At 41.6% G+C, this 26,466-nt stretch overlaps 1 long non-coding RNA gene across 4 annotated transcripts in view; it reads right to left on the bottom strand.

Moving 5' to 3' along the window:
• LOC137752597 (uncharacterized) overlaps positions 1-22,233 on the bottom strand; it is a 44,489-nt gene extending 22,256 nt beyond the window's left edge. For 3 of the 4 annotated variants that reach the window (XR_011071208.1, XR_011071206.1, XR_011071209.1), the window contains exons 1-2: positions 21,986-22,233; positions 18,314-18,444 (exon numbers count right to left, since the gene is read on the bottom strand). This is a non-coding gene — a long non-coding RNA (uncharacterized lncRNA). Of the gene's footprint in view, positions 1-13,959; positions 13,997-18,313; positions 18,445-21,985 lie in introns of all 4 variants that reach the window. The other variant, XR_011071207.1, reaches the window with a different exon arrangement.
• Positions 22,234-26,466: the final 4,233 nt, after the last annotated feature.

Raw genomic sequence — 26,466 nt, 5'->3', positions numbered from 1 at the left:
TATATTTTTGTTATGAAAAAAACTGTTATGAAAAAAAAAGAGACTGTTATGAAACCAGATGAATCCATCCCCATCTTCCATCATTTCATGGCCATTCTTATTTCATCTATCCCCGTTTACACCAGTGCATTAGTTTACCACAGTCTCTCCCTTATTCACAGATTTGCTTTTTGGGGTTTCAGTGACCCAAGGTCAACTAAGGTCTGAAAATATTAAATGGAGAACTCCAGAAATAAACAAGTCTTGAGTTTTAAATTGCGTGTCTTTCTGTATGCTGCAATCTCTCACTGCCCTCTTCGTCCCACCCACAGCATGAATCATCCCTTTGTCCAGTGAATCCACATAGGCATTGTATCATCTCACATCATCACAAAAAGGGCGACTACAGTACAATAAACTATTTTGAGAGAGAGAGGTACCACATTCACTTAACTTTTATTACAGCTATTGTTATAATCTTTATCACAGGTATGTATATTTAGGAAAAAACAGTACATATAGGGTTCAGTACTATCTGTAGTTTCAGACATCTACTTGGAGGTCTTGGAACACATCTGCTGCAGGTAAGGGGGAACTACTGTACTAATTCTAGACATGGTATCATTTAATGCATAATCTCTTCAGAATAGATTTTTCATAACACAATAGTTACCAAAAAAATATAAATATTGTATCAATGCTGAATTGTCTCAAAAACGTGTTTGTTTCTTAAGTCATTTTAGTTGCAATCAGAATCCAAAATATATCCTTACAGGGTTCAGTAGCTGTGTCTCACATCTCTTAACATGTGGGGTCCACTTATCTTTTAAAATTCTTATTTGTTTCTCATAATTTGCTGTCATTGGTTCATCAGAATTTGGCACATTCAAGATGGGTCTTAATGAGTCTCTAATACTGTTCAACTGGTCACCCTCCCCCCATATATCCTGTATACTAGATGTTGATGAGATGGGTGATGAGGTTTGATCCCTGCAGACAGGTGCCTGATGATGACTGTTAGGGAAGTAAAAACAAAAATTTCTCCCAACCTGGTAACCCTTTCCACAATGGTAGTAGAGACAGAAAACCACTTTTATTATTGAATAAGCATTAAAGCAAACTACTCGTGCATCACAGGCAATCCACTAGGAAACTGCAAAGACAGAAAAAACCTAACTCCCTATTTATCCAAACAGATACAACCCACTGCACGTGTATATTCAAGATAAACAATAACTAGTCCTCAAGTAAGAGGAGTTGACAGTACCATTTGTCACACAGAGTCGTAATTTTACCTGGTAATTGGGGTGACTATCTGTGTTTGCTTATTGGTTTTAGCCACAGGAAACACAAACTTCTCATCTTTGTAATAGGAGGTAGTTTTTTAAGTTGGAGCACAGCATCCACTAAGATGAGACTCCTATCCTTGCACAAGAACTGATAAATGAGCTAACTCCCTGCTGTCTGCAGTTTGAGGAGAAAGCAGGTTCTTGAGAAAGACATTTCTGAGTCCTAAAACTGGAAGAAAAAAAAAGACGAGCTGAAAAAAGGCCTCTCTAGTCTTCAAAGACATGCATTTTAAAAGAGATGAGACAGTTCCTACAAGTTTTCTAAGGTAAATGGTCTGAGGGAGAGGAAGGAAATCTCTTTCCCCATTTTCAACAGGGAGAAGTAAATCTTTTGTTTTTTACGTGTGTATTTGTCAAATAAAATAATTTGTATGTGACACACCTAGAAACACAAATAGTGTGACTGTGTTTTGCTACCACACCATAACACAGTCTGGAAACAAACCGTTTCAGGTATTGGATATGACCTGCCTATATACATCTGGGGACACAGTGTAACAAGTGTGGGACACTGTCATCCTGTCATATGTGAATGATGCAGGATTTACAAGACAGGCCAGACTTCATCTAGCCCATTCAGGGAATGGTGGTCAAGTTTAGTTCCCCAGGAGGGAGCAGGAATATTCTTAGGGATTAGCAGTCACTGGTTTGCTTTTTACCTAGAGTGTTCGGGAGGACCAAATTCACCAGCTGGAGGGAGTGAGAGGAAGAACCATGGGGACAGGGACTGGGGAGGGTTACAGTAGACATTCTTAGTCCTTAGCATCTCTTCCAATGTCCACAACAGTGACAGCTGAGTAATGGGGCACTGATTGGAGAAGATGCCCTGAGGTGATGTTAGTAGGAAGACCAACAGCCTTGGGATGACTCACATGTGGCAGCAAGGGCCAGTCATGTGTTTGGGGTGACACCTGGGGAAGGTGCTGCATGCCTGCAGGGGTGGGGAGCCATGTCAGAGGGAAGACCATGTAAAGACAGAGGAAGAGGACAGCTATTTACAAGCCTCCGAAGAAACCACTGTTAACCTCTTGATCCCAGACTTCTACCCCCTGGTATTGTGAGGAAATAATTTTCTGTTGTTTAAAGCACCCAGACTATGGTGCCATGTTTTGTCAACCTTAGCAAATTAACACAGGGACCATCAGCATCTGGGAGAGGACCTGCAGGGCAACAGGGAAGAGGTTGAGAAGGCTCCTAAGAGGAGCCCGAGGGAATAAGGAGAGGTTTCTTGGGGGGGAACCACGCCAGAGGGAAGGGGGGACACAGTGGGTGAGGCTGCGATTGATTTTTGCATCCCCACCTCTGCCGGGGTTACAGTAAGAGATACCCCCTCCAGTCCCACACATCCTCAGTTTCCCCCAGTGCAAAACGGGGCTAATGATGGAGCTGCCTCAGGGGCTCTGGGAGGATGCATAGGGCCGGGCCCATAGTAAGGCCCCCAAGGAGGTAGCTGTTGGAGTCCTGATGCCCTGGAGAGTGGTGGCAGTGCCCTTGGGGAGGCTGCAACAACAGGAGAGAGTTCCAGGGGCTGAGGGGCCCTGGCCCATCAGGGGGCTCTTCCCAGAGTAGCTCTGATCCCTACTTGGGGTCCTACCTGGAGGCTGCACCTGTGTCTTCAGCCAGCAGGGAACTGCTCAGGGCACCTGTATACATAGGAGGCACCCTGAGATACTTCTGCCAAAGGGGTTCAGGTCTCTGATCTGCCTCTTCCTAGCAGCAGGACTGTCCCCTGGTTCTGGAGACTCAGTTTCCCTGCCTGTGGAATGGGTATGCTACAAAAGAAAAACAGACTCACAGACATAGAGAATAGACGTGTGGTTGCCAAGGCGGAGGGTGGGTAGTAGAGGGAAGGATTGGGGGTATGGGATAAGCAGAGGCAAACTATTATAAAGGATGGATAAACAACAAGGTCCTATTATATAGCACAGGGAACTATACTCAATGTCCTGTGACAAACCACAATAGAAAGGAATATGAATAAGATTATACATATACATATATAACTGAGTCACTTTGCTGCACAGAAGAAATTAACACAACACTGTAAATCAACTATATTTCAATAAAATAAAAAAAACCCAAAAAACAAACAGGAAGCAAAATGCTGGAGGCCACTCAAAACAGGAAACAAAATCCTAGAGGACAGAAGCCAGCAACAGAGGACACCCAAATAAACTAGAACTTCTACCAACATGGGTGGCTTAGGTACAGGAGGACTCACCACCACGATCTGGGATCACCAAGGAGATGATAAAGCATAACAGGCTCTTGCAGGCACCTTAACTGAATCCAAGGCAGTGTTAGATAAGAGTTGGTGAGGGCTTTTGCAGGTCGCTCTGTATCCCACTTCTGACACCATGTAATGCCAACCAAAAAACAATATAGGAGGCTGCAAATAAGAAGAGTTTAGGGACCTCCCTGGTGGCGCAGTGGTTAAGAATCCACCTGCCAATGCAGGGGACGTGGGTTCAAGCCCTGGTCCGGGAAGATCCCACAAGCCACGAAGCAACTAAGTCCATGCGCCACAACTACTGAGCCTGCACTCTAGAGCCTGCAAGCCACAGCTACTGAAGTCCGCGTGCCTACAGCCCATGCTCTGCAACAAGACAAGCTACTACGAGAAGCCCACACACCGCAGTGAAGAATAGCCCCCACTTGCCACAACCAGAGAAAGCCTGCGCGCAGCAATGAAAACCCAACATGGCCAAAAAAACCCAAACCAAACAAACAAAAAAACCCGTTATTAAAAAAAGAAAAGAGTTTATTTGGAGTCTGCAATTCAGGAGACACAGATTCAGGTAACCCCAAAAGATGTTCCAGGAGAAGAGAGTAAGGGGCTTACAAAGACAAAGAGCTCTGAGTTTGTTAAAGCTGCCTCTTGAGAATTGTGATTGAGTCTGATGCAATTTAGGAACTATTTGTCCTTAAGCAATCAGGAGTTATTTTACGGTTTGGGTCTGATAAGTAGACAGGCTGTCATGAGTTATTTGAGGATGAGGGTTTGATAAGAATCTTGACGTTCTGGCAGATGTTCTGGATGGCCTCATTAGGACAATAAGTAGTCAAAAGATCAGACTCCATCCAGGCTGAGAGGTGCATAAGTCACACTTCCTTAATAGATTCCCGGCTCCATTTTAGACAGCCCTGAGCAATATCGACTCCATTTTTACTTTCCTTTCACAATAGTCACCCCAATTGCCAGATAAATTTAGAAGAAGAACCATGTGTGACGAGTGGTACTGTCAAATTCTCTTGACTACTTTTTTGTTTGTTTTCTGGGCCTATTTCTTACTTTTAGAGTAGACCTACTTTGATGGTTTTAAGATAAGGAATCAGATGGAAGTTTAAGAATTTGAGAGAGACCTGCCAAAGGATTATTCTGTTGCCTCTTTGCTCTGACCAAACCATATTTAAAATTAATCAAATATTATCCATATAGTTTCAGTTCTGGGCAGCCATGAGAGTACGCTGCTCAGTTCTTCCTTTACAATGTATCCTGCTCTGAGGAGTGTAGCTGGCCAACAGCCGCCAGCTGTGCTGCCATGGAAGCCACCACAGCATTCCAAAAGCCATTCTCAGCAAGCTGTTCTCAGCCAGTGACTGAGCATGGCACAGGTACTAGAGCTAGGTGACTAGTTATTATCGTCAAAACATGTATGTAATGAGTTGTATCTGCTTAGCTACATAAGGTGGAGTTTTTTTTCAGCCTTTGCAATTTCTTAGCATATGACCTGTGATACACATCAAACTCTGGTTTAATGCTTACTCAAAAATAAAAGTGTTTTCTGTCACTACCACCTTTGAGGAGAGGATTTCTGAGTCCAGAGATTTTATTTTTATTTACCCAATAGTCACCATCACACACTTTGCTGGGACCAAACTTCAATCACCTACCTCATTAATATCTACTGCACAGGATTATGGGGAAAGGGTGATCAGTTAAACAGTATCAGAGATTCAATAAACCACATCTATAATCTGCCTAATTCTGATCAACAAATAAGAATAAAAATGGCAACTGAGACTTAAAGGTTAAGAGACTTAGTGCGACACAGCTACCAAAAACCCTAAGAATACATTTTGGATCCTGACCGTAATTAATCTGCCTTAAATACATTTTTGAGACAGTTGAGAAAACTGAGCATACTTCCAAATTCTTAAGTGTTTTCATTTTATGTGATAGTTATTAGAGTTATGAAGGAGCACTCAATTTCTAAAAATGCATCCTGAAGAGGTTGTGCATCATGTTATGTCTGGGATTAAAAGTAGAATAATCCACTAGCATATACGAGGATGAATGAAACAATGGCCAAGAAATGATAAATAATGGTGGCAGATTGGAAAGGGGTTCATCCAGCTTCCTAATACAATCTTTTCCATTTTTGTGTATATTAGAAATAACAAATGATATGTCATTGTATCAGTAATTTTATATGTGGAGAAGGCTGAGTTAAAATGGGTAGCAGGAAAATTTTGGTTTCAGTTGTAAGCACGTGTCAAACCATTAAAATGTACATTAAAAATATGTGCAGTTTACTTTATGTAATTTTACCACAATTGAACTGTTTAAAAATATAAAAAAACTTCTAGAGGATTAACCAAGATGGCGGAGTAGAAGGATGTGCTCTCACTCCCTCTTGTGAGAGCACCAGAATCACAACTGGCTGCTGTACAATCATTGACAGGAAGACCCTGGACTTCACCAAGGAGGATACCCCACGTCCAAGGACAGAGGAGAAGCCACAGTGAGACGGTATGAGGGGCGCAATCAGAGTAAAATCAAATCCCATAACTGCTGGGTGGGTGACTCACAGACTGGCGAACACTTATACCACAGAAGTCCACCCACTGGAGTGAAGGTTCTGAGCCCCACGTCAGGCTTCCCAACCTGGGGGTCCGGCAACGGGAGGAGGAATTCCTAGAGAATCAGACTTTGAAGCCTAGTGAGAATTGATTGTAGGACTTTGACAGGACTGGGGGAAACAGAGACCCCACCCTTGGAGGGCACACACAAAGTAGTGTGCGCATCGGGACCCAGGGGAAGGAGCAGTGACCCTGGGGGAGACTGAACCAGACCTACCTGCTGGTGTTGGGGGGTCTCCTGCAGAGGCGGGGTGTGGCTCTGTTTCACCGTGGGGACAAGGACACTGGCAGCCGAGGTTCTGGGAAGTGCTCCTTGGCGTGAGCCCTCCCAGAGTCTGCCATTAACCCCACCAAAGAGCCCAGGTAGGCTCCAGTGTTGGGTTGCCTCAGGCAAAACAACCAACAGGGAGGGAACCCAGCCCCACCCATCAACAGTCAAGTGGATTAAGGTTTTACTGAGCTCTGACCGCCACAGCAACAGTCAGCTCTACCCACCACCAGAGCCTCCCATCAAGCCTCTTAGATAGCCTCAACCACCAGAGGGCAGACAGCAGAAGCAAGAAAAACTACAATCCTGCAGCCTGTGGACCAAAAGCCACAGTTACAGAAAGACAGACAAGATGAAAAGGCAGAGGGCTATGTACCAGATGAAGGAACAAGAAAAAACCCCAGAAAAACAACTAAATGAAGTGGAGATAGGCAACCTTCCAGAAAAAGAATTCAGAATAATGATAGTGAAGATGATCCAGGACCTCGGAAAAAGAATGGAGGCAAAGATTGAGAAGATGCAAGAAATGATTAACAAAGACCTAGAAGAATTAAAGAACAAACAAACAGAGATGACCAATACAATAACTGAAATGAAAACTACACTAGAAGGAATCAATAGCAGAATAACTGAGGCAGAAGAACGGATAAGTGACCTGGAAGACAGAATGGTGGAATTCACTGCTGCGGAACAGACTAAAGAAAAAAGAATGAAAAGAAATGAAGACAGCCTAAGAGACCTCTGGGACAACATTAAACGCAACAACATTCGCATTATAGGGGTCCCAGAAGGGGAAGAGAGAGAGAAAGGGGAAGAGAGAGAGAAAGGACCAGAGAAAATATTTGAAGAGATTATAGTCGAAAACTTCCCTAACATGGGAAAGGAAATAGCCACCCAAATCCAGGAAACACAGAGAGTCCCATACAGAATAAACCCAAGGAGAAACACGCCGAGACACATAGTAATCAAAGTGGCAAAAATTAAAGACAAAGAAAAATTATTGAAAGCAGCAAGGGAAAAACGACAAATAACATACAAGGGAACTCCCATAAGGTTAACAGCTGATTTCTCAGCAGAAACTCTGCAAGCCAGAAGGGAGTGGCATGATATACTTAAAGTGATGAAAGGGAAGAACCTACAACCAAGATTACTCTACCCGGCAAGGATCTCATTTAGATTTGATGGAGAAATCAAAAGCTTTACAGACAAGCAAAAGCTAAGAGAATTCAGCACCACCAAACCAGCTCTACGACAAATGCTAAAGGAACTTCTCTAAGTGGGAAACACAAGAGAAGAAAAGGACCTACAAAAACAAACCCAAAACAATTAAGAAAATGGTCATAGGAACATACATATCGATAATTACCTTAAACGTGAATGGATTAAATGCCCCAACCAAAAGACACAGACTGGCTGAATGGATACAAAAACAAGACCCATATATATGCTGTCTACAAGAGACCCACTTTAGACCTAGGGACACATACAGACTGAAAGTGAGGGGATGGAAAAAGATATTCCATGCAAATGGAAATCAAAAGAAAGCTGGAGTAGCTATACTCATATCAGATAAAATAGACTTTAAAATAAAGAATGTTACAAGAGACAAGGAAGGACACTACATAATGATCAAGGGATCAATCCAAGAAGAAGACATAACAATTATAAATATATATGCACCCAACATAGGAGCACCTCAATACATAAGGCAACTGCTAACAGCTATAAAAGAGGAAATCGACAGTAACACAATAATAGTGGGGGACTTTAACACCTCACTTACACCAATGGACAGATCATCCAAAATGAAAATAAATAAGGAAACAGAAGCTTTAAATGACACAATAGACCAGATAGATTTAATTGATGTATATAGGACATTCCATCCAAAAACAGCAGATTACACGTTCTTCTCAAGTGCGCACGGAACATTCTCCAGGATAGATCACATCTTGGGTCACAAATCAAGCCTCAGTAAATTTAAGAAAATTGAAATCATATCAAGCATCTTTTCTGACCACAACGCTATGAGATTAGAAATGAATTACAGGGAAAAAAACGTAAAAAAGACAAACACATGGAGGCTAAACAATACGTTACTAAATAACCAAGAGATCACTGAAGAAATCAAAGAGGAAATCAAAAAATACCTAGAGACAAATGACAATGAAAACACGACGACCCAAAACCTATGGGATGCAGCAAAAGCAGTTCTAAGAGGGAAGTTTATAGCTATACAAGCCTACCTCAAGAAACAAGAAAAATCTCAAGTAAACAATCTAACCTTACACCTAAAGAAACTAGAGAAAGAAGAACAAACAAAACCCAAAGTTAGCAGAAGGAAAGAAATCATAAAGATCAGAGCAGAAATAAATGAAATAGAAACAAAGAAAACAATAGCAAAGATCAATAAAACTAAAAGTTGGTTCTTTGAGAAGATAAACAAAATTGATAAGCCATTAGCCAGACTCATCAAGAAAAAGAGGGAGAGGACTCAAATCAATAAAATCAGAAATGAAAAAGGAGAAGTTACAACAGACACCGCAGAAATACAAAGCATCCTAAGAGACTACTACAAGCAACTTTATGCCAATAAAATGGACAACCTGGAAGAAATGCACAAATTCTTAGAAAGGTATAACCTTCCAAGACTGAACCAGGAAGAAACAGAAAATATGAACAGACCAATCACAAGTAATGAAATTGAAACTGTGATTAAAAATCTTCCAACAAACAAAAGTCCAGGACCAGATGGCTTCACAGGTGAATTCTATCAAACATTTAGAGAAGAGCTAACACCTATCCTTCTCAAACTCTTCCAAAAAATTGCAGAGGAAGGAACACTCCCAAACTCATTCTATGAGGCCACCATCACCCTGATACCAAAACCAGACAAAGACACTACAAAAAAAGAAAATTACAGACCAATATCACTGATGAATATAGATGCAAAAATCCTCAACAAAATACTAGCAAACAGAATCCAACAACACATTAAAAGGATCATACACCACGATCAAGTGGGATTTATCCCAGGGATGCAAGGGTTCTTCAATATACGCAAATCAATCAATGTGATACACCATATTAACAAACTGAAGAATAAAAACCATATGATCATCTCAATAGATGCAGAAAAAGCTTTTGACAAAATTCAACACCCATTTCTGATAAAAACTCTCCAGAAAGTGGGCATAGAGGGAACCTACCTCAACATAATAAAGGCCATATATGACAAACCCACAGCAAACATCATTCTCAATGGTGAAAAACTGAAAGCATTTCCTCTAAGATCAGGAACGAGACAAAGATGTCCACTCTCACCACTATTATTCAACATAGTTCTGGAAGTCCTAGCCACGGCAATCAGAGAAGAAAAAGAAAGAAAAGGAATACAAATTGGAAAAGAAGTAAAACTGTCACTGTTTGCGGATGACATGATACTATACATAGAGAATCCTAAAACTGCCACCAGAAAACTGCTAGAGCTAATTAATGAATATGGTAAAGTTGCAGGATACAAAATTAATGCACAGAAATCTCTTGCATTCCTATACACTAATGATGAAAAATCTGAAAGAGAAATTATGGAAACACTCCCATTTACCATTGCAACAAAAAGAATAAAATACCTAGGAATAAACCTACCTATGGAGACAAAAGACCTGTATGCAGAAAACTATAAGACACTGATGAAAGAAATTACAGATGATAGCAACAGATGGAGAGATATACCATGTTCTTGGATTGGAAGAATCAACATTGTGAAAATGAGTATACTACCCAAAGCAATCTACAGATTCAATGCAATCCCTATCAAATTACCAATGGCATTTTTTACGGAGCTAGAACAAATCATCTTAAAATTTGTATGGAGACACAAAAGACCCCGAATAGCCAAAGCAGTCTTGAGAGAAAAAAATGGAGCTGGAGGAATCAGACTCCCTGACTTCAGACTATACTACAAAGCTACAGTAATCAAGACAATATGGTACTGGCACAAAAACAGAAACACAGATCAATGGAACAAGATAGAAAGCCCAGAGATTAACCCACGCACCTATGGTCAACTAATCTATGACAAAGGAGGCAAAGATATACAATGGAGAAAAGACAGTCTCTTCAATAAGTGGTGCTGGGAAAACTGGACAGCTACATGTAAAAGAATGAAATTAGAATACTCCCTAACACCATACACAAAAATAAACTCAAAATGGATTAGAGACCTAAATATAAGACTGGACACTATAAAACTCTTAGAGGAAAACATAGGAAGAACACTCTTTGACATAAATCACAGCAAGATCTTTTTTGATCCACCTCCTAGAGTAATGGAAATAAAAACAAAAATAAACAAGTGGGACCTAATGAAACTTCAAAGCTTTTGCACAGCAAAGGAAACCATAAACAAGACGAAAAGACAACCCTCAGAATGGGAGAAAATATTTGCAAATGAATCAACGGACAAAGGATTAATCTCCAAAATATATAAACAGCTCATTCAGCTCAATATTAAAGAAACAAACACCCCAATCCAAAAATGGGCAGAAGACCTAAATAGACATTTCTCCAAAGAAGACATACAGACGGCCACGAAGCACATGAAAAGATGCTCAACATCACTAATTATCAGAGAAATGCAAATCAAAACTACAATGAGGTATCACCTCACTCCTGTTAGAATGGGCATCATCAGAAAATCTACAAACAACAAATGCTGGAGAGGGTGTGGAGAAAAGGGAACCCTCTTGCACTGTTGGTGGGAATGTAAATTGATACAGCCACTATGGAGAACAATATGGAGGTTCCTTAAAAAACTAAAAATAGAATTACCATATGACCCAGCAATCCCACTACTGGGCATATACCCAGAGAAAACCGTAATTCAAAAAGACACATGCACCCGAATGTTCGTTGCAGCACTATTTACAATAGCCAGGTCATGGAAGCAACCTAAATGCCCATCAACAGACGAATGGATAAAGAAGATGTGGTACATATATACAATGGAATATTACTCAGCCATAAAAAGGAACGAAATTGAGTCATTTGTTGAGACGTGGATGGATCTAGAGACTGTCATACAGAGTGAAGTAAGTCAGAAAGAGAAAAACAAATACCGTATATTAATGCATGTATGTGGAACCTAGAAAAATGGTATAGATGAGCCGGTGTGCAGGGCAGAAGTTGAGACACAGATGTAGAGAATGGACATATGGACACCAAGGGGGGAAAACTGCGGTGGGGTGGGGATGGTGGTGTGCTGAATTGGGCGATTGGGATTGACATGTATACAGTGATGTGTATAAAATTGATGCCTAATAAGAACCTGCAGTATAAAAAAACAAACAAAACAACTAATACTAAACTTTCATTGGGTTATTTGTATGGAAATATGTTAATATAAATGTTTCAGACATTACATGAAATTTCTAAAAATCTTATATTTGTATTTGTATGGAAATATGTTAATATAAATGTTTCAGACATTACATGAAATTTCTAAAAATCTTATATGTTCTGGTATGTTATAAGTAATAATCCTAGTTATTATTTTAAAATGTATATCTCAGAAATAACTAATTTTCTTGTCAACTGCATTATTATGAACTTTCATCAAATCTTTAACCGTGGTCATTTTTAAGTCTTTTGTCATTTACAGACAGTTCTGGATGTACTCTGATGATTTTGCAAATATGTTCCTATAAAAGGGTTTCATCTTCAAGAAATTCATGGAAAAGACTCTGACAAGTACAGGTTTCTGGTAACTGACTGTACTGCTGAACTGAATGAATAAGCATTTTCAGAACTCTAATGAAAAACTGATGAACTCATAAAAGTGCTAACAAAAGTCAAGATGAAAAAAAAATTAATTACATGGGACTGAGTGAACTGATGAGGATGAGTATAATTTTTGTGACTTTCTGTCTGAATTAAAAAAAAAAAATCCCACAAGGACTCAAAGGCAAAGAATATACAAATCAATTTTCACTGCAAAGTAAAGGAGCTGTTACAGTGGAGGATTACTGGACTGAATGTCAATATTATGACATAGTATGAGTGTGTTTCATGTTGGGTAATTGCAATCATTGTTGCTTTTGTTGTGGTCATCCATGTACAATGCTTGGTGTCAGTCTATTTATCTCTTGTAAAAATAAAATACAGTGTGTGTGTGTTAAAAAATATATATATATATATAAAAACTTCTAACTTCTTAGTCACTTCATTACATTTTTCTTCTATGTTCTTGAAGCTTGTGGCTACTGTATCACTACAGTGGAAATAGAATATATTGGTGTGCTACTGTCAACTTTCAAACTCCATGTTCAGTGATATCACATTGGAAGTTTTAAATCGACGAAAGTAGGAATATTCACACTAGGGAAACTGCAAACAACACAAATCTTGGCTTGATTATGGAGAATATGTTAGTAATGCTGATTAACCTTTAAAAAGTATATGCTGTATGTGGCCACTGCACTGTGTACAGCAGAAAAAAATTTAGGAAATAGTATTTGAGAATTCAAAAATAATTATTTCTTATGGCTAGGAGGCACATCACTAAAGAATGAAGTTTCAAGTCTTCACTGTTTCATTATCTTATTTATTAATGAAGAGAGAAATAGTCAAAATTAATTATTTTAAAATGGACAAAAGCTATGGAAAGACATTTTACGAAAAGAGGACACGCAAGTGGAAAATTTTAAAAATGAAAAAAATCCTCCACGTCATAAAACATCTGATAAATGCAACTAAAACCACAGTGAGATACTGCTACACACTTATTAAAAGGGTCAAAAAGTCCTATTAAAAGACTTGGGACTTCCCTGGCAGTCCAGTGGTTAACAATGTGCCTTCCAATGCAGGGGACATGGGTTCGACCCCTGGTTGGGGAACTAAGATCCCACGTGCTGTGGGGCAACTAAGCCCACATGCCACAACTAGAGCACCCACACGACACAACTAGAGTGCCAGGGCGCCACCACTGCTGAGCCCACGCTCTCTGGAGCCTGTGCACCACAACTAGAGAGAAGCCCGCACGCCGCAACGAAGAGCCCACACACCACAACAAAAGATCCCGCATGCCGTAATGAAGATCCCATGTGCCACAAACTAAGACCCGAGGCAGCCAAATTAAAAAGAAAAAAAAGTTTAAAAAGTCTAAACATATTGGCAATGATATGGAATAACTGGAAGTCCCAAACTCTTCTGGTAGGAATACAAAAGGAAACAACCATTTCAGATCACACTATAGGTAATTCTTTAAAAATCATCCATTCACTAACTCTGTAACTCAGGCACTGCACCCCAAAGTATTAATACAGGAAAAGTGAAACATAACCATGTATAGAATTATATTCAAAAGTCTGCAGCAATTTTACTTCCAACAGTCAAAAACTGCAAACAACTCAAATACGGATAAACAGATGAATAAACAAATAGTGGTATATCCTCAGAACATCATACTTCTCATCAATATAAAAAGAATGAACTACTCACTGATGACTCTCAAAATAAATATGTCACATGAGGGCACCTGAGGGGAAAAGAATAAACACTTTATGACTTTAATCATATAAAATTCTCGACAATGCAAACTTATCTACTGTAAAGAATAATAAATCAATGATTGACTAGAAGTAAGAGTAACATCAATAAAGGAAACAAGGTAAATATGAAGGTAGATAGGTTTATTATGTATGTGATGGTGGTTCCATGGATTTATATAAATGTCAAAACTTATCAACCATGTGCATTTTATTGCATGTATTTATACCTTATTAAAGCTTTAAAATATTATCCAAAATAAAAATCTGGATTTCTTACTCTTTTTGTAAAATCCCCTATATTGACTTCACCACTTTCTGCCTCACGCCTTGGGAGGGTCACCTTGCCTCAGTGGTCAAAAATACAAGTAAGCAATGAAGACTATTCCCACTTGATTCCACAGGAATACTGTCTGGGTCACAAAGTCCATTACTCGATGAAAAGATATCCCTTCTCTCTATTCTCATTTTTCTGTCTGCACAGAAATGGCCTTGAGGAGGATAGCCCACAGAGGCTACAGAAATCCACAAAACCTTCAGATTATTTTCTCTTGTAATGCCCTCTGCTATACAAGCTTCATAATTCAGGAGATCTGAGAATTTCTGTACATGCTCATCCTTCACAGGCACAGTGACTGGAACACTGTCATTGTGGATGCCCCTTTACTTTTTTATTTTTTTAAATATTTTAATTAATTAATTAATTTATTTATTTTTGGCTGTGTTGGGTCTTCGTTTCTGTGCGAGGGCCTTCTCCAGTTGCGGCAAGCGGGGGCCACTCTTCATCGCGGTGCGCGGGCCTCTCACTATCGTGGCCTCTCTTGTTGTGGAACACAGGCTCCAGACGCGCAGGCTCAGTAGTTGTGGCTCACGGGCCTAGTTGCTCCGTGGCATGCGGGATCCTCCCAGACCAGGGCCCGAACCCGTGTCCCCTGCATTGGCAGGCAGACTCTCAACCACTGCCCCACCAGGGAAGCCCTGGATGCCCCTTTAAATGAGACACCCCACCAGGGAAGCCCTGGATGCCCCTTTAAATGAGACACATTCCAACTAGCTTGTAATAGTGTCCTCCTCCCACTATTAATCCAATGTTTTCTGTAACAATTATCATTCCCCCTATAATCTTACAATCAGTGATGCTACGCTACAGAATTCTGCACATAAGGGCACACGGCTCTACTGCAGGACCTGGGAGAATATTTTCCTCACTAATGCTGAGCTCAAGGCAATATCCCCTGTGAACAAGACAACAATTTCATGTTACTCTCAGAAGCAAGGACGGTTGTCACAACAATTGCTTCTTCCCCAGGCTGACCTCTGAACCAAGAAAATATGGCACTCAGGCCACAAATTAGAACCAGAAAGCTCTGTAGTCTTTCCTTGGAAGCCTTGGGCAATAATGCAAACAAGGCCAAAATGGAGAGAGGTATATCTGCTATCATACTGTGCCCTTAAGTTTAAGGCACACAAAGCGTGGGATTCCCAACAAAAGCTGATCACTCCTTTATGTTAGCAGAACCCAAGTGTTTTCAAATCATCCCCTACAGTGAATGGAACCTCAAGATTAAATGTGGCTTAAACAGTGAGACCTTTATAATTGCACAAACCAGAGCAATGGGAGGGAAGCTACTCCTGGATTGGTGACTTGATGGCTAGGAAATCCTATCATAGGAGTTATGTGAGGCCAACAATACCCCTGAATAAGGTCGTCCATTTTTGCAAGTCACAAGCAGAGTCCTTTGGGCCAAAAATGGGTCATGTCAGTGACTTAACTCATCAAAGAAATGAGAAAGGAGTGAGTGCTCAGGCTTCTCACAATCCCTCCTGTGAATGGGAAAAACCAAGGTTTCCTTCCCTGCACACACTGGGGTGGGTGAATGCTGTACACTGTGAGTACCTGCCAGGTGGGAGAGGCGAAATGGCTTTGGCCACAGAAACTGTCAATGACAGAAATCTGGCAAGGGACCTGGGCAGGCTAAAAAGTACAATGCAGCTCCCACATACCTGGGATGTTTGCAGATGTTTGGATGTATGAGGTTCAATTCAGATGGTACCACGAGGAGGGATCTCAAGTGTTGACAGACTGAAAAAGGAAATTGTACATCCCTGCACATGTAAGATGTTTTTTCCTTCTAAAACCTGTGGTTCCAGAGTCAAAACCTTGGGCTAATGGCCTTATCGTATTCATTGCATTAACAAGGTCCAGTGTAAACAGTCTACTGTTTTAAGAGACTAGAGCTGTAGGTAAAGAATTCAGCATATTCCCCAAATTGTAAGGCCTTTTCTCACTGTGAACTCTCTGGTGTGTGATGAGGTTAGAGCTTTGGCTAAAGGATTTCCCACATTCACTGCACTCATAAGGCCTTTCTCCAGTGTGAACTCTCTCATGTCTAATGAGATGGGAGCTTTTGCTAAATGATTCCCCACATTCACTGCATGTGTAACATCTTCCTCTAGTGAGGACTCTCTGGTGCTGAACAAGTGTGTTTGCCACTGAAAGTTTCTGGGCAGTCTCCCCACTTATAATGATTTTTTCCCCTTGGAAAGGGAGTCTCACGCTCAGTTCCACTATTTGACTTCTCCCAGGTGCATGTGGCCTGTTGGTGAAGAAATCCTGAGTTGCCCAGGAAGTCCTTCCCAACATCCCCAAAGGTAAAGGGCTTCCTTGATAAACAGAATTTGCAGCTGTTCACAAACAATGTTCTCCTCACATCGCTTCTCAATGGTTTCTCTCCAGTGTGCTGCTTTTGGTGATGGAGGTTTGCTCTGAAATAAAATGGTTTCTCACACGCCCCACACGTGTAGTTTCTGCCCACAGCATGCTACCTGGTACTCAGCCAAGTGAAAAATGTCACTCAAGATTGGGCCACACATCTCATAGAGGTTGGCCTTCTGGGGAGACAGACCTGCCTTAACAATTCTGATCTGTGAGCTTCCTTGATCAGAGATACTCTGCTCAGAAAGTGCCTCCTCATCCTCTCCTCCATGCCAAGAACCTGAAAGCAGAGAAATGCTGGAGACGTACACGTTGACTCTGTGCAAGGAGAAATCCCCAATACAAATCTGTGTCTCACAAATCCAAGGATGAGTCCATGGGATTGCTTGCAAGACAAGGTGGTTGGGTTCAAGTTGAGGATGCAGCTGCTTAGCAGCACTGGGCCTTTAAAGATTACAGAATGGGGGAGGCCTCACAAGGTGAGGGACATGACCATGTGGAGTGACACAAAGAGAAGAGGCAGGGTCTACAACTCATTCTGAAAACAACTTTCAGCAAGACCTTGTTTGGTGGTGACACATGAGTACTATGTAGTAGGCTGTATCCAGGCTCAGGAAAATCCAACTGCAACAGAGCAGCTGGTGTTCAAGGATTAAGAATGTGCACACCTCATGACATAAATGGTATAGGCCCATGTTGGACAGCACTGCAGATGGACCAGTGTGAAAAAGCATTGAGAGATGGAGTCCAGGGAGGTGAGAATTAGCCCTATGTTGGAAATAAAAAGTGACAAGTAGTAGAGTTGAGAAGGTGGCTAACTGAAGAATGGGGAAGTACAGGCAGAAATGAGGTGTGGCCGCCAATGTGATTGGCACCAAAAGGCTAGTCAGAGAATAGCTTTCTGGCATGATTTGTATACGGCCCTGACATCACGCCCTCCCCCAGGTGCCACTTATCAGGGCCAGACTATGTGTGAGTCCTTGCTGTAGCTGGAGTCCTTTCTATTCTGTGAACCTCTCCACATCACCCCCTTGATGAGCAGCTACGCAGAACCTGGATGATTCAAGTACTAAAGTAAAGACAGGACAGATAAGCAGCTAGCACTGGCCAAAAAGATAGAGCACAAGAAATAAAATTAAATCTTACAAAAAGAACTTCAGAGGAATATCTTGCAAGAATAGCCCATGGTCCATATAATAACAGTGACCAGGTCAGTAACAGCAATTTCTGGCACAAGCAAGAATGAGGAAATGTTAGCTAGGTGAAGGAAGTAGAACCTGGGGTACACAGGTGCCTTGGATCTGGAAAATTCACCTGGTTATGGAGAGGGTAAACAAAGTGGGATTCATGCCTACAAGACTCCTGACTCTGGATCCATCCCTGCAAGGCAAGGGGTAGCAGGTGCTGGATCTGTCAAAGAGAAGAGACAGCAGTGCTTACACCTCAGCCCTACCAACCACAACACCTACTCCGGGAACTGGGGAAGAAAGCAGCGCCCAGGGTCCTGATGTGAGAAGGGGAGACTTGCCAATGGATAAAAAGAAAGGGCAGAGACTAGCTCAGGGCACAGGGGTGGGTTTGAGGGCCTTACCCAGGGAGGTTGTAAGTGCCAAGTTCTCCAGCATCACATCATGGTACAGGCATCTCTGAGCTTCATCAGGGAGACCCCATTCCTCCAAGGAAAAGTTCACGGCCACATCTTCAAAAGTCACACTGCCCTGTCTTGATTGGGACAGATGAAATCACAAACAAGCCTCTCTCAAGAGGACCTACAATCAATTCCCCTATTTATCTATTCTATGTCTATCCTCCTCCCAATCTCCCCAGTCAGAGGAGAAACTAGGCCCTGGCGCCATTGGTGCTATTGTCTCCCTATGGGCCCAACGACTACTGGGTCCAGCCGTCAGCAACAAGAGACAGGTGCACAAACAGATATTTAAACTGTGGGCCTGACATAGAGGCATCCAACCCTCCTGCCAGGCAATACCCCTGGTGTGATCAAGGTCATGTAAGTCCCAATACCAGGGACCTGGGACCATCAGACATACTCCCTCTCCATGTACATATCACTCTCGAGACTGCACATCCCTCATATCTAGACATGCCCATGGCCACCACCACCTCACCATCCCACTCTATAAGCATCTCCCTGACCTCCCCACACGTTGAAGTATTTTTATCACCTCCTTTTTTTTATAAAGTTTTTTTTTTAAATTTTTATTTACTTTTTATTTTTGGCTGTGTTGGATCTTTGTTGCTGCGCGCAGGCTTTTCTCTGGTTGAGGCGAGCGGGGGCTACTCTTTGTTGCGGTGCACAGGCTTCTCATTGCAGTGGCTTCTCTTATTGAGCACGGGCTCTAGGCACGCGGGCTTCACTAGTTGTGGCACAAGGGCTCAGTGGTTGTGGCTCGCGGGCTTAGTTGCTCCGTGGCATGTGGGATCTTCCCAGACCAGGGCTCGAACCCATGTCCCCTGCATTGGCAGGCGGATTCTTAACTACTGCGCCACCAGGGAAGCCCTGATCACCTCCTTTTCCCTCCACTGGTGAGGGTGGCATTTCTGCCTAGGGTTAGGGCACCTGACACTGGACAGATGTTATCAGCAGCATCTTATTAATCATATATATCCACAGCCTGGAATAGGAGGACACTACATTCCACACAGGGCTACATGGAGTTACACTCTGGAAAACAGTGAACAACCAAGAGCTGTGGTATGCAAGCTTTGTAGTATCAAGAGGGTAAGGTGCCCCTGGTTTCCATGGAAGGATGCAATTTCCTTTTCTGAATAACTCCAAAGGGCTGACAGGGAATTGAAACTCACTACAAAGGGATAAGCAGGAATTATACCTGGTCCCCTTTATAAAAAGGGTTGTTTGGTTAGGAGACCTTATCCACTGGAGCAGAGCAAGGTGGGGAACTGCTGCTCAGGCCATTTGAGGTCCTGCCAGTTTCAACACATGTCAAGGAAGCATATAATACTGGGAGTTAATTTTAGACCTGACACCACAACTTAGCTGACAGCATCCAGAGTATGCTTGGCAAATTCATAAAGGATCCAGTAATTCTCTAGACCTCCATGGCTCCCACTAGCAGTGGCAGTGCCAAAATCTTCCATAATGGCCGCCCTGACAGGCTCCATTCCTTACCTCAGACTTAGCCACACAGAATCGACTGTTCATTTCAGACACCCATGGCCCTATTCCACTTCTATGCTGTACTTGCTGTTTCCTTACCAGTCACAACTTTCCTCCGTCCACTTAACCCTCATTCAAAGCCTAGCCCATTGGTGGCCCACCCCAGGCCTACTGATGCTCACATATGACCACATTTCCCCCCGATCTTATCCTCCAGGCTGAATGAAACATGTCAGAGCATACCAAAGTCATCAAAAAATCCTGGAGCATCCATAGGGAAGTAAGCACCAGCTCCAGCCTGACTGTCATCTTGCCTCAATTACTTCTAGGCCTCTGCATCCATCTTATTTCCATTGGCCACTTAGAATGTCTAGTCATCCGCCACACTATGTTGTCCCCAACACAACCTCCCTTTATGGCCACTTACCTTCCTCACTTTTGTTTGTGAAGCCCAATACCATGACCCAAGTACTCAAGCCAGATATTGAGTCCACAGCCCCACCCTCCCTTTCCTGGGCGCCTAATAGCTTTACACAGTAACCTGAAGACTGCCCCTCCTTAATGTCACCAAAGCTTACTCATCATGGTCTACAGAGTACCGACCACATTTTGGATGTCTCCATCCTGAACCCCTCCGCACATTTCCACACCTATGTGTTCAGGTGTTCCTTTCACGCCTCCACTCAGTGATCTCTGATACACCTCAGACTTTAAACATGGCTAAAACAAAGCTCTTGTTACCCCCAGTGACTATTACTTACTACAGTCTTTCTCATCCCAGATGATGGAGTTTGCATCCCTACAGCTGCTAAGGCTGGAAACCCTGGGGTAATCTGTGACTCCTGTGTTTTACTCCCTCACTGTTCACATTAGAAAAAAATCTAGTTGTCCCTTTTTAAAACATGCATCCAGAATCCAACCACTTTTCCTAAGCCACCATTATGGTCCATTAACCCTCACCTGGACTATGATAGGAGCCTCTACCCTGATTTTCCCCTCCTCCTCCCTCAACTTCAGTCTGTTCTCCACTTTACAGCCCAGTGGAGCCTGTTTATAGACACTGGTAAGAACACCTCCCTCCTCTGATCCAAATCTCCCTTCACCTCTAGAATAGACATCCATCTTTTCAGGGAATCATTTCTATACTGACTCCTGTCCCTGCTCTTTGTTCTCACCTAAAAGAAAGGAGACCTGTGGTTTCCTGAACAATCCCTGCTCAGTTTTACCTCTAAACATCTGGAAATCTTGGAACCAGCTCCTGGAAGAACCCTCCACGCCTGTTTACACTGGTTGTCAATCATGAGAATACCTCTATATAAAGCCTCACATGGATTCAGGGCTATGGGTTTGGAGTTTCTCCAGAGTTCCCAGACTCAAGAATTGGAGGGATAGCATTAAGAGTCCCAGGAAACCACAATTCAGAGAACACAGGAGTGGGGTTTGTGGCCCTGAGGGACTGGGACACGCTCCACCTACCTGTGCGAATTCCACAAGCACTTCTGCAGCCATGGGAACCTGTGCAAAGAGGCAGGCCTCGGAGGAAGGGATCCGTGGTGGGGTCCCATGTGCTGATCGCCTCCCTGTACCCTTCCCTGACCCTGGAGCCAGGTGACCTCAGGCTGATGGTCTAATCTCAATGATCAGTGTCCTTACCAGCTGCGTGGACCTGAACAAAGATTCAACCTCCCAGTACCTCAATGTCCTCAACGCCTCTCTGTTTTTCCTTTGAACAGCTAGCTTTTGGGAAATTTTTAACCTCTGACGTAGATCCTGTATTTTTTTTCTTAAAACTCCCCATGACTTCTAGAGTTCTACCATGAAGAATCCTCATCCTGCTATTCCAGCCTTCGCCTCACGTTGTTTGTTCCCTGCAGACAGAACATGGTTCCCAGGTTTCCCGAATCCTTCCGCCTCAATCCGACCTCCAAGCCTTTGCACCTGCGGTCCCTCCACCTGAAACCTCTCCCACGCGCCATCACCCTGTCTGAAACAGGGCCCCACCCACGGCCGCCTCACCGTCCAGGACACCGAGGCCTGGGCTGCGGGTACGTGAGCAGGCGCCCCGCACTCGGAGCTTTAGTGTCTGGTGGGGTGAGGACGGTGAGGGGCCGGAGGACGAGCGTTTACCTCAGGCGGGTCCCTCAGCGCCGCCGCAGCCATCGGACTCTGTGGGCGGGGCGGGGCCGGTAGCGGCGGGAGAGGCGGCCGGACGCGGACACGGCGGTCCCTCTGCCGGGCCTGAAGCTGGGCACCCCGAGCGGCGTCGCCGAACCTCAGGCCCGCCTCTATGCCGCAGGGACAGCCCCTCCTCTCGCACCTCTTCAGTTCCGTCACCTCCGTCCCTACCCAGCGTTGCGGAGCTGAAACAGACCAAGGGCAATTAAAATGGCCGCCTGGAGGAGGAGACAGGAAGTCCCGCCCGACCCTTTGTGCCCAAACAGAAACTCCTTTTTCCTGAGCCTTTATTGGCTCAGGGACTCTGCCTTCAACGCAAAGCATTCTGGGTCATGTAGTTCCCATTTCCAGGAGAAAAGGCCAAGATCCACTGCGAGGATGCTCTGGGAAATTGCGTACAAAACGTCTAAGGGACATTTTGAGAATGGCTAATGAAAGCGAAGGCATCAAGCATTTTCCTAACTTTGCTGTACAGACTGCACTTTAGGGTAAACAAATAGAAAATTAGGAAAGTTTCTTCTTTATATATGCAGAATTCCTGATAAGAATTAGGTAGAATAGGGACTGGTCTACAGCGCATAAAGTAATGAATTTAATCAATGATCACCAACCAATTGCTTCAGCCAAATAACTGCAAGGGACAGCTAACACAACAGATAAAAATCCAGTGGGGGAAAAATGACATTGGATGAAAAAACCCTAATAACCTTTGGACCCACTGTGTGAAGTGTCCAAGAAAATTTAATCGGCCTATCTAAGAAAGAAATGGAAAATTTTATTCAAGCCAAGTAGGATTATAATCCGGGAACACCCTCTCAGAAAGCTCCAAGAACTGTTCTGGTCGTTAAAGGTCAAAGCAGTTATATAGGTTTATAATTATATAGACAGAGGGCTGTACTTTAAATGCCATAGATGGTTTGCACAATCCAGATCTGTAAGTACAAAGTGGTGGGTCATCGTGACACCTTACAAGATCAAGAAGGCATGTTATCTTTTAAGGAGTTTTCTTGTTGGTGCTAGGAGAATGTTGCTCTTTATGGTTGAGCAGGTATTTCTGCCAATGGGGAGTTTTGGTGGATGCATAATGCAGATATACAATGCACAGTAGAGGGGAAAGAGGAAGCCAAAGGGCACAGAAAATTTTTATGTTTAAATTATCCTTGGTTTGCCTCAGAATACAAATTTTTATTGCATCAATCGTTAACTTTGAAAAGCAGAGACACTCAGTCTTCAGAGCATCTGTTGGTGATGCAGTCATAAGTCTCAGCCCTGCCTGTGGAGTACAGTGACCAGAGTGAATTTGATCAATGCCTCTGGCTCTATTTATACATTTACTGGAAGCAATGCAGAACATGTTAGGCCATCAGAGAAATGCAATTAGAAAATGTGGGAAATTATACCAAATGACCTAGTTACGCCACCATATATATGACAAATATAACACAAGAATGTAAGACAAATCTTTGAAATAAAAGAGAACTAAGATGCATAATTAAACATAAAATAGGAGTATATTGTGATTTAAACATAATGATTATGAAAAAATAATTTTAGAAAAAGTAGGAAAATTGAATTTTCAGTTATTGGTATTTCTGTTAGTGTGAAAATGTTATTGTAATTGTCATAATGAAAGAGAATTTGTACTTTATAGACATACTGGAAAGATTTATAAGTGAGGTGATGTGTCCGGCATTTTCAATGCTGTAAGTTTAGGAACATATTTATGAATTATATTTAGAGAAAATGAAAAAGTACATATTTATACTGAAAGTTGACCTATATATAGCTAAAAATCCTTTTAAAATCATTTGAAATATTATAATTAACAAGAGATTATGGGTATGCATATATGCAATAAAAATTAAAAATCAATATTAATCTTGTAAGAAGCTTTCTCCTATTTAAAAATTTAAAGCAAATGTTACTGAAATACAAACAAAAATTTGAAAAACATTAAAACAAAGAAATGTGAAAGAATTGAAGAAAATTGAAAATTGTAGAAATTAAACCAGAAATTATAAAAACCACCTCTAAATAAAAATAGATATAAAGCAAGTTTCTATATAGAAAGGCTATTATGAATAAAAATACTAAAAGAGGTCATTTACTTGATGTATTTCAAACAAAATGCTAGTGTTTCAGAGCTTATTAGTTAAAGCTTACTTAAAGGGATAACAAAAGTATTTATTGGAAGAAATTATAAATATATCCAACAGCTTATTCTGGCAGAGAAAATCGTAGTGGGGTTAACAGTACATAGTAGTGAGCCTGGAAACACCTTACTGATATGTATATATTGAATAATTTAAGCAGGCATATTTATATTAAACTTGATTATCAATTTGGACAGAAAATATATAATGCAATGAAATATTAAAATGGATTAAAAATTGAGATGGAAAAAATATTCTCAAATTGAAAATAATTTAATCAAACCTACACATGAAAAATCATATCTGTATGGATTGGGTAAAAATTTTCTCAGCGATGGGACTTCCCTGGTGGTGCAGTGGTTAAGAATCCACCTGCCAATGCAGGGGACACAGGTTCAAGCCCTGGTCTGGGAAGATCACACATGCTGTGGAGCAACTAAACCCGTGCACCACAACTACTGAGCCTGCACACCTAGAGCCTGTGCGCCACAACAAAAGAAGCCACCACAATGAGAAGTCCGCACACCACGACAAAGAGTAGCCCCCACTCGCCGCAACTAGAGAAGCCCGCGCATAGCAGCAAAGACCCAATGCAGCCATAAATAAATTAATTAATTAAATTAAAATTTTTTCTCAGTACTTTAATTTATATAGCATTCTATAAAATTGAACAAAACTAGCAAATTGGTAGTACAATAAAAATACTAAATTAGAGTAAGAGAATTATAAAAAGGAAAAAAATGGAAATAGTTTATATAAAACCTTTGAAATGAATTTAAGTCATATACAAGCAGCATTACTTGTTTTGTATGAGGCGTAACAAAACTTGTTTTAATTAAAGAGACAAGGGCCTGCAAATTCTAAACTTGCTCTCATTATTGTACACATTGCCCATTACAAACTGCAGTTTTTTTGAGATAACAAAGGCTCTTAAATTTCCCCTGATTAGAGAGGTTCTATGTGAGCACAAATAAGGTGTAATCAAGAAAACTTCACTCTCCACAAAGGGATTGAAAGATACCTGTCAGTGTGTGTGATCAGGATATGATTTGTTAGAACAAGCCGTCACATGACTTCTAGATAACGAACTAGATACCTACTGATTCACCACTGAATCATCAGAGATCTTTCCAGAGAGAGGAGGCAAAATATTAATAATAATGAAAATATTATGTATATATAAAACATGCCATCATACAAGATAACCTTTAGCTTTGAGATTCTTTATATCCCTGATTATCTTGCTCTTTGTATCTTACAATCTTTTATTCACATGTTTTTTAAGTGTGTCTTGCTTTCACAAAATCTGACAGGAAGTTTAACACTTGCACTCATCAAAGACATCTTAGTAAAACACTCCTACAGATTCGATTTGCAAATCATGCTCCCAAAAGATAAAAAAATGCATATCCAACAATTGACATAAATGTCCACTCAAAAACTGAATAAAACACAGTCTTCTTACTCTTCGTGGGGAGCAAAGCTCTTAGAATGGACATTGTGAGGCTCAATGTGTTTGGTCAACAATAAGAGCAAGTATAATCCAGACAGGTTGTAGAGGAAACATGGAGAGATACTAGGCAGCCCTAAAGCAAGTAGATGAGGTGGCACCATGCCTCTTGGTCCCTCAGAATGCATCCTTTTTGTATCTCTTTGTCAGTATTTGTGTTCCAATCCCAGAAAGCAGATTTTTTCCCCCATATAACGTTTCTTATTGAATTTTCTGAGATATGGTCTATTTCTTCTAAGAATATGACATGTATCTGGGAATAGTGCTTACTTACCAAATTTACATTTGTTGCCAGGATGGCCAAAATATCGGCATCTGTGTATGGGGTAAAAAGTGGGCATCCAAACAAGAGATAAAGGTTTTTAATTCCACGATCTCATCTCCTTGCTGGGCAGTGATTATTATTTCACCTATAAATGCAGTGACAGTGTCTGCAAGGGGACTCAAGAATATCTCTGAAAAATAGTTGTAGAGTGAGAAAATTACAGAAAGTTATTAATGTTGATTAATGGAGTCATCCATTAAGCACTGTGGAAATCACTAGAAAAGGACTTGTGAAACCTGAGAACAGGTAAGTCTCAATGGGTGGTAAATGAAGGACACTGAGTCCTAAAATGTGAGAGAATTAGTTGAGTCCATTGTTATGCTGGAGACTTGGCTACCATGAAATTCTTATTTCCACAAAGTGTGAATCCTTTCCATTCATGACAACCCTGAGAAAACAAACTTGAGAAAAAGAAACAGTAAGGTGAGAGCAGAAAGAGGTAGAA

The sequence above is a fragment of the Eschrichtius robustus genome, chromosome 19 (assembly GCF_028021215.1).
Source record: "Eschrichtius robustus isolate mEscRob2 chromosome 19, mEscRob2.pri, whole genome shotgun sequence".
NCBI lineage: Eukaryota > Metazoa > Chordata > Mammalia > Artiodactyla > Eschrichtiidae > Eschrichtius > Eschrichtius robustus.
The sequence above is the reverse complement of the archived record's forward strand: the minus strand, read 5'-3'. Positions and strand labels throughout refer to the sequence as shown.